Below are 9,006 nucleotides of genomic sequence, written 5' to 3' on the forward strand. Positions count from 1 at the left end.
ACGGATGATTAAAAACTAATAAGTTCTTAAACATTTGTTTGCGATATGAATCAAAAGCTTGAAGTACAAGTCAACAGGAAACAGGAATAAGTATTCTTTAACTGTAATCATTCAATCCGTGTTTTTTAGAAATAAAAATGCGATTTATATTATTTGCAAGGGAATAGAAAAGGAACACTCTACTTACAAATCAACATATTGTATAAAACTATTTTGTTTCATCTTTTTTTGTATCAAATAATTGACATTTTGCTCGGTGTTAATTTCATATTAACTAGTAAATTTGCTTCGATAAAATTCTATATTAATAAAGTTAATTTTATATCATGTTCTAATGTCTGTAACCAATTATTACTTTTGGGGACGAGGAATATTCGTTAATACATTTTTTGTTCTAATGACACAGCCAAGACAATTAAGAGGTTGGATAAAGTACCTAGGTTTTTTTTAAGTTTAGAATTACATTTTTAAGCGAACGCAGCACTACCGACAAGGATTTAATAGAAAAGCCAACAAACTAAGTAAAAAAAATCAAATATACAACAAATGATACCATAGCTTATAAGAGTTACTGCAATACCCACCTGGCCTATATATATTTTTGAGTGTTTTAAACCAGTTTCATATGCTTTTTTTAAATGTCAAATATTCGGTTTTTACGAGCGGTTTTGTAAACAAGATGGCGGCCTACAGTCATCTATATGGGAATCAAACATGTCGCCATATTGTTTGGAAAACCGTTCTTAAACACAGAATATTTGAGATCAGAAAATAGCATTTATAAGCTACTTTAATCCGCAAAAATGAACCAGGTTGATACAAAAGTAATTTTTATTGTCTATGGCAACATTTATTTTATGTTTATATTTGTTACCTTTTTATTTCGTTTGTGACTTATCTGCTAAATCCCTAAATAATTTTATATTATATTCTAATGTAACCAATAAAATAATGTAGATTACTTTTGAAGGCGAGGAATTTTCGTTATTACGCATTTCGTCCTAGACACACAACTGAGACAATTAGGACGTTGGGTAAAGTGCGTAAATTGCTTTGCAGTTTAGAATTCAATCTCAAGCAAAAGCAGCAAGACAATTTAACAAACCGAAAAAATTTCAACAGACATACAGAATGGAATGCATAAAGTGTAATCCAACACTTGCAGTTAGTTTCAATAAGCGAGTTGGATTTAAAATTCCATGTCGGTTCTTAAATTTGACACCTAGCACATTAAGAAGACTGAATGGTTAAAAAGTCAGAAATTTGTGAAAACGTTAGCCAATATGAAAAGAAAAAAGCAGTTCAAAAATTATTTAGGAATTAAAAAAAAACAATAAAAATAATAATTTTATACTTTATTCACTGAAGCAGCCATCTCTTCATAAAAATCTATTACATAAATGTCAGTTGTCTGTGTATGTTTGTATGGCCATAAAAATTTAAAAAAGCTGTAAAACAAATACCAACAAAGTTGGTATATTCTTTATCGGCATTGCCCCAGATGAATAATATCTAAAATTTAGACAAACAATATTCGTTATCTGAGGGTTAACGGGGGCGGGTTTGGAAGTAATTCAACGAGAAATCTATTATAAAAAAGAGTTTTGTCTGTATGTTCATCGGAAGATAGATGGGATGAACTGAGATGAAAAGAGGGTTTGGACAGAAGGAACGATACCGGGAGAGGAAAATAGAGAAGATAGAGAGAGAAGTAGGGAGATAATAGTTTTAATAAAAATGTTACACTTTTGTTGTGGGCAACGCCGGGTATCTCTGCTAGTATACAGGGTGTCCATAAAGTCTGTGTACATTGGAAAAAAACTTTATTTGCATTTGTGATTAAAAATTTGGATTGCAAAGGCAAATAAAGATATATATATTTTTAATGCACACAAACTTTATGGACACCCTGTAATGTAAGTAAACTCTTTACAGACCTTTACTAGATAGACGCTTTATCCTTATTATGTACAAGTTCCAATGAACTTTTACACAATATACCGTTTTAACCTTTAGTAGGAACAAGAATGTTTTACCACAAAGTACTTGAAAGCAAGTAAATAATACAATGGAATTAGGCTCTCATAATTGTGAGTAGAAATATTTGAAATTTGCTGAAACTTTAAGGAATACTAAACTTGCATTCATTCTCTGTCATTTCAATTTCGTTAAAATTAAAAATAAAACCTGAAAGATTTTGGCTACAATATTTTTATTGGTAGAATTGCACTACGTTGTGTTACAAATTCAATGGCCATCGTAATAGATAGCCTATCAACTGAAAAATGACGTCAGCACTGAGGTCCTAGCAAGCAAAATATGTGGAACACTTAGACTCTCGATAATGAGCACAAATTTTTACAGAAAACGTTAAAAGTTGGATTAAAAAAAGATAAATAAAGAATAAAATGATTTGTACTGAAACTCATTCAATATTAATAATAAAAAAAAGAATCGAAAGGGGAAAAAGTTATTTGTTTATGCGTTACATTTCGTTGTATATGGATCTTTAAAATCCATAGAAGACGTGTCTGTATTCACTTATAAATTATATTGAAAAAAGAAGAAAAGGAAGGAACACGATTCGATTTGCAGTGAAACTGAAGTTTATTCAATGTAAATAAATAAAAACCATGCATGTGAGATTATGTTTGTTTGCAGCAGAAGAGAATCAAATGTTGCAAAATATGAAATATAAATTCAGGCAATAAACGTTGATTTTGGTGCCAAGGGGAAAATCCCCCGGCTGGGGTTTTCTGACTACGCGTTTACTGTCTCGCAACACCAGCCACACCAGTGGAGCATCTCTCTCTCTCTCTCTCTCTCTCTCTCTCTCTCTCTCCATCAATCAATCAAGAGAAAACCCTGACATTTGAGAAGAAAGTCTGCTATTACACACAATATATATGCCTACATAGCGTCAAACACACATTACAATTATCCTTCTTTAGGACTAAGACATGTCTGCGAATGCACATATGCGGAATCACTTTTTCTTTTCCTTTTAATTATTTGCATCCTCTGGTTGTTTATTCCCTTTCTGTTTCAATTAATGGCTGACATTCGAACCCTTCTTCAACGGCACAAGAAGAGGTGATTTGAGCAAGTTTATTCAATGTAAATAAATAAAAATTATGCATGTGAGATTATATGTTTGTTTGCAGCAGAAAACAATCAAATCTTGCAAAATATGAAATATAAATTAAGGCAATAAACAAATATTAAAATGAAACGACATTTTTTAAAAATTGAAACGAACAATAAATATTTTTTTAATTAAATTGAACAAAAATATTTTTTAAATCAAAACTGAAAAACGAACGATAAATTAGTTTAACTAGAAAATGAACGATGAATTAGTTTAACTGAAAAACGAACGATTAGTTAATAAAAATTAAATTCAACCAAATAATGTTAGTATAAACAGAGTTAAAAATGCAGAAATATTTCAAACATCTATATATTAATACGATAGTGTGTGTGTTCTTTTGTTTGTCACGCTTACATTCGGGTCGTTTAATTGTTATGTTCTATTTCTTTTCATAAATAATTTTGCCAAAAATTCTTCACAGGTTTTGGTTTCAGTTTCTAATACAGCTGATGATACTTAAATCATCTATTTTTTATATAAATAATTTTATCAAGAATTCTTCATATCTTCATAATATTTGTTTTCGGTTTCGATTATGGCTGAAGGGACTCAAGTTATATATATATATATATATATATATATATATATATATATATATATATATATATATATATATATATAACGAAAGAAAAATAACAACAAAAAACTATTTGATCAATTTATATATTTAAACAAAAGATTTGATATAAAATATATTTCCTACATTTTTATTTCTGTTTCAATTCAAACTAATGCACCCAAGTCATATGGATATATATTTTTATTTTTGAAATCGCAACTTCATAACATAAAAATCGATAGAACATTAACTCTATAATAATATATAATAGAAACCTGCAAGAATTAAAATATCATATTTAAGCGTACTTTACGACCGGGCTTTATCCGGCGTTCGTGCTAGCTTAGATAAATACTTTTGTAGTTTTAACAAAAGAGCTACAATAATATCAGAGCGTCTCTATTTACACTGAACATCTACAGAATGTCAACATCAATATATTACATATGAATAAGTCCCTTGTGGAATTTCCACAGGTCTCGCCAGTTAAATATTAAAATATTACAAAAATTTGTTGTAAAATTTAATTAAAATTTGAATTTTTCTTTTCCTAATCATTTTTTTCCTAATATTATCGTTCTCTTTGCGACAAAAATTATTTATAAGGGAATTCGATAAACTCCATATCAGCATTTTTTCAATTTGCTGAATAGTGTGACCCTCATCACAAGATTCAACATGAAATAAAGATTTTGATCAGCTAAATCATTTCAAGTTATATACATGACTCATTTTTCTGACGCACTTTCTTTTTTTTTAATATTTTAGTTTCAAATATTTTACAAACTCACTTTGCTATATCGAGATAGTATGAAGTTTTTTATCGCATTCGTCCACATGTAATTTAATTCCGTGCCTTTCGGAAATGACAGAACAGTAACTTTCGGTCCCTTTTCATAGTTCTCTTTGCAATTTGGAACGATGCATCGTGCGGGCATGATACAAATTTAACAATATATATATATATATATATATATATATATATATATAATTTATTTATACAGCTATCGATGGCTACATATGTGCACACATGTTTCTTCCCAGTAACGGCTGATTACAGAAACATGTATGCACATATGTAGCCATCAGTGTTTGCATAAATAAATTTAATATACCTGCTCTGTTTGCTCATTGAGCACTCTTTGGTAGACACATGTAGTTTCATTGGATGTACTTCTAGGAAACAAAACTCTACTGCTATAATATATATATATATATATATATATATATATATGCATATATATGTACACACACACACACACACACACATATATATATATATATATATATATATATATATATATATATATATATATATATATACCGTAGGACACGTGATCAGAATTCACAGGATTAAGGTTCATGATGCCAGCAGACAAAATTACAATAGTTAATTGGCCATCTATTACGATAGTTGTGAAAATACTCATAGTCCTCTCGGAAACGCCGATCACCTTGTGATATTCGTAGACATCACCCTTAGTTTTTGACACCAAGCTAAGGACCCATTACTCAAAGTGGTAAGATCAGAGAAAACATCACATATTTTTTTCTCTTCCTGCTGAACAGTTTGCGAACGAAACAACTGAATGGTGCAAAGCAGGCATTGAAGCACATGTTCTCACACAGAAGCTGAACAGCAATCCCTACTCTCCCCAATAGTTTACTTCAGCTTGTTCCGCTTCTATTGCGAAAAAAACAGCATGCTTTCAGCCGATTCGTCCGCCATAAGTCAAGGACAAAAAAAAACGTCTATACAAGCTAGAAATAATTATAAGAGGAAAATAGCCGCAGCCAAGAAAAGTGACTAGGAAACGTATCGAGTCGCAGAAAATCAGAATTCGTTATTTTTGCAAAATTTATTGTGGTGAATAATGGACAATTAACAGTCCCCAACTATCAAACAGCCATGAGGTCGCTTGTATAAAAACTGTGAAGAGTGGTTGCTTGCCTGGCGGTTCGCCTCCAACTCCATACCCTCCCAAATTTCACTTTGCGAACAGACATTACACTAGTAGATCAAAAATTCATCTCTTCTCATATCCGTGGTATGAATAATAAAAAGACCCCCATATATATGAAATGTTCTGTTCAGCTAAACTCTCTCCAAACTTCAACAAATGTCTAGCCGAGTCTTGATTATCTGATAGCTGGAAAATTACCTCCATTGTTCGAGTATTCAAAAACTTTAGCGAAAAAAACGAACTGCTCAATTATCGCCCGATCATTCTATCCTCTACACTAAAATCGTTGACTCTTTCTCCAATCAAGCATTAGTCCAACATTTTATAAATGCTAAGCTTTTTTCTGACTCATAGTATTTATTTAGAAAAACCCGTTCTACTGCAGATATTTTAACGGCCATTTCTGATTGCATATACAATGCATTGGATAAAGCAAGGGAATCTAAGGCAGTTATGTAAAAAAAAAAAAATCAGTACGCAAAGTTAAGACGCAATTAGTGGACACGGTTTACCTAAATATGGAACAGAAGTCACTACTAAGCATGAAACGAAATACGAAACCATATGGAAGCACTTCTTATTTCATCATAAAACAATAAAAAATTGTCTAGTTTTTATATTTATATAAATACATGTTTAATATCTAAAATATATTCATATGAAAATATTTTATTTCAAAAAGTAATTTAATCTTTCATAGTTTACATTATTATAAATAATTTTCTTAATAAATAAAATATATTCATATGAAAATATTTTATTTCAAAAATGCAATTCAAACTGCATAGTTTACCTTTATATAAATAATTTTCTAAATATTTAAAATATATTCATACGAAAATATTTTATTTCAAAATGCAATTCAAAACTGCATAGTTTATCATTATATAAATAATTTTCTAAATATTTAAAATATATTCATATGAAAATATTTTATTTCCAAAATGCAATTCAAAACTGCATTGTTTACCTTTATATAAATAATTTTCTAAATATTTAAAATATATTCATATAAAAATATTTTATTTGAAAAATGCAATTACAAACTGCATAGTTTACTTTTATTAAAATAATTGTCAAAATAAATTAAATATATTTTTATAGAAATAATTTTAAAGTTTCATAAATTTTATCACATAATTTTGTCATGAATAATGTATCATGAAACAAAGTATCTTTAATTGAATTAAGAAACCGAAAACTTTATAATAACGCAAGAAATGTTAATTAAAAACTTTCATACATTATTTATGAAAAATTCCATTTATTAATTTTAAGAAAATTTGTCATACAAATGCTTGTATTTTTTTTTTTTTGGTAACACAAAAAGTGTTAAAAAACCTCTCATACATTATTTATGACAACATTCTGTAACAAAGGGGAGAACTTGAATTCCTACTAGACACTATCCTCGAGTGTCTAAGGTCTCTCTGTACAGGGGTTTGTCAGAACAATCTGGCATGAGGATATTTTTCCATAGAAGTAAACCCTGATCAAATATTCAAAATCACATAGTATTCACAGCCCAAATAAGACCTCCTCACTATGGCTACTCCACAGCTTTTCCGAGGAATGGTGCACCTTCTCCAAGTGATATTATCTCAAGTAATAGCACGAAGCTGGATACTCCACCAGACTAGATAAATTCTTGTCCTGGAATCCAGTAAGACCATGAGACCAACATGAAAGATATACTACAACGTATAAAAATGGTTAATTGGGGAGAGGAAAATTGTTCTCAATTTCTTTACTAACTCAGTGCTTTAGAGATAAAGAACTTTAATGGAACATTCGAATAGCTATGTATCTCATATAGACTTCAAGTGTTAGCCCCAGGTAGTGGACCCCTTGATTTCTGAGAACTTCGACTGAAGTAAAATAAAACAAAATAACAAAACGTGTGAAAGACATGATCATATTATTCCAAAAAGACACCATTTATAGAAATATGAATAATAGACATTCTCGTGAGTTCCTTTTATCGTGATAACACAAGTATAAAAAAAAATTATTGAATGTAAAAATGAAAGTTTATTACTTTTCTTCATGATAGCACAAGAAGTGTTAAAACTAAAATAATTTTTTGAAATAAATTATTTCCATATGTTTCTTTTATTTCTGTGTTGACTGACTTCCAATCTATATTTTAGTAAACTGTCCGCTTCCGACATCTTAACTGAATTTTTAGACGTAACCGCTAGATCTGTAGCCTTTGATACATCAAAAAAACTTTGGCAATATTTATATGCAGGTCTTCTCGGAAAAATAAATATTATGGTATTTCTGGACGAACAGTTAACATATTCAGTTCCTCCTAGACAAAAGAAAAATTCAAGTTGTCCTCGATGGCCGTACGTCTAAATAACACGATATTAATGAAAGTGTGCCTCAGGGATCGATACGTAGATCTTTATTATTTCTGACTTCGGTGATAAAATTGCGTTTGATGTGAGTATGGTTATTGATGATACTAAAACTAAGCTTCTTTCCTTTAACAAAATATCATTCTTAACCACAGACTGGCATGCCAAATAATACCATACCTGAGAGCCTTCTTCAAACTCCTCTGCTTAAAATTCACATGAAAAATGAATTAAAACAAATACATTGAGGGCATTGCTAAAACTGCTGCACAGAATGTGGGTTCCCTCTACCGTGCTAGAAAATTATATCTTTACAAGGCCACGATTCGCCCACGCATGGAATATAGTTGCTATGTATGAACTGTGCATTACCACTAGTATCTCTCTCTCTTAGACAGGCCCCAAAAGTGGTACTTACAGATGAAAAATTACTCATGAAACCGTAAGAAAAAAGAACTGTAACAAGAGATAATTAGGAATAATTGCATTTATCTACGACGATTTTATTTTCCTAAGTAAATTTTTAGAAGAATATTACGAAGTTACTATTCTAGAATAAATTTAAAAAGCAATGGAAAACCCATTTTAAATTGAAACTTTTCTATGAGATTTAACTTGAACAATTGCCAGCAGGAGATGAAATGGAATTGTTTCATCTCAATGGTTCAAAAAGTTAAATAACATTTATTTGAATTTTATGTTGAAATTTTGTTCGTAAAACTCTTGCTGAAATAGTATTTAAACCTTAGTCCATTTATGTTAAACTAAAAAGACGGATTCGTATTGCCGACATCGTTTATGACAACATTTGGTTGTTTCGTTTTACAACCTATCAACCATTTGTGGTTATTAAATGTCGAATGAAATGACTGTGGTTAAGATTTTCATCATCAACTTTTTAACATCTTCAAATATGTATCCGTCGTGTTTGGTTTGCCTGGTAATGATTGACGAAGTGTTTAATAAAGT

Source organism: Euprymna scolopes, chromosome 19 (assembly GCF_053919585.1).
Source record: "Euprymna scolopes isolate OS-2025 chromosome 19, ASM5391958v1, whole genome shotgun sequence".
NCBI lineage: Eukaryota > Metazoa > Mollusca > Cephalopoda > Sepiida > Sepiolidae > Euprymna > Euprymna scolopes.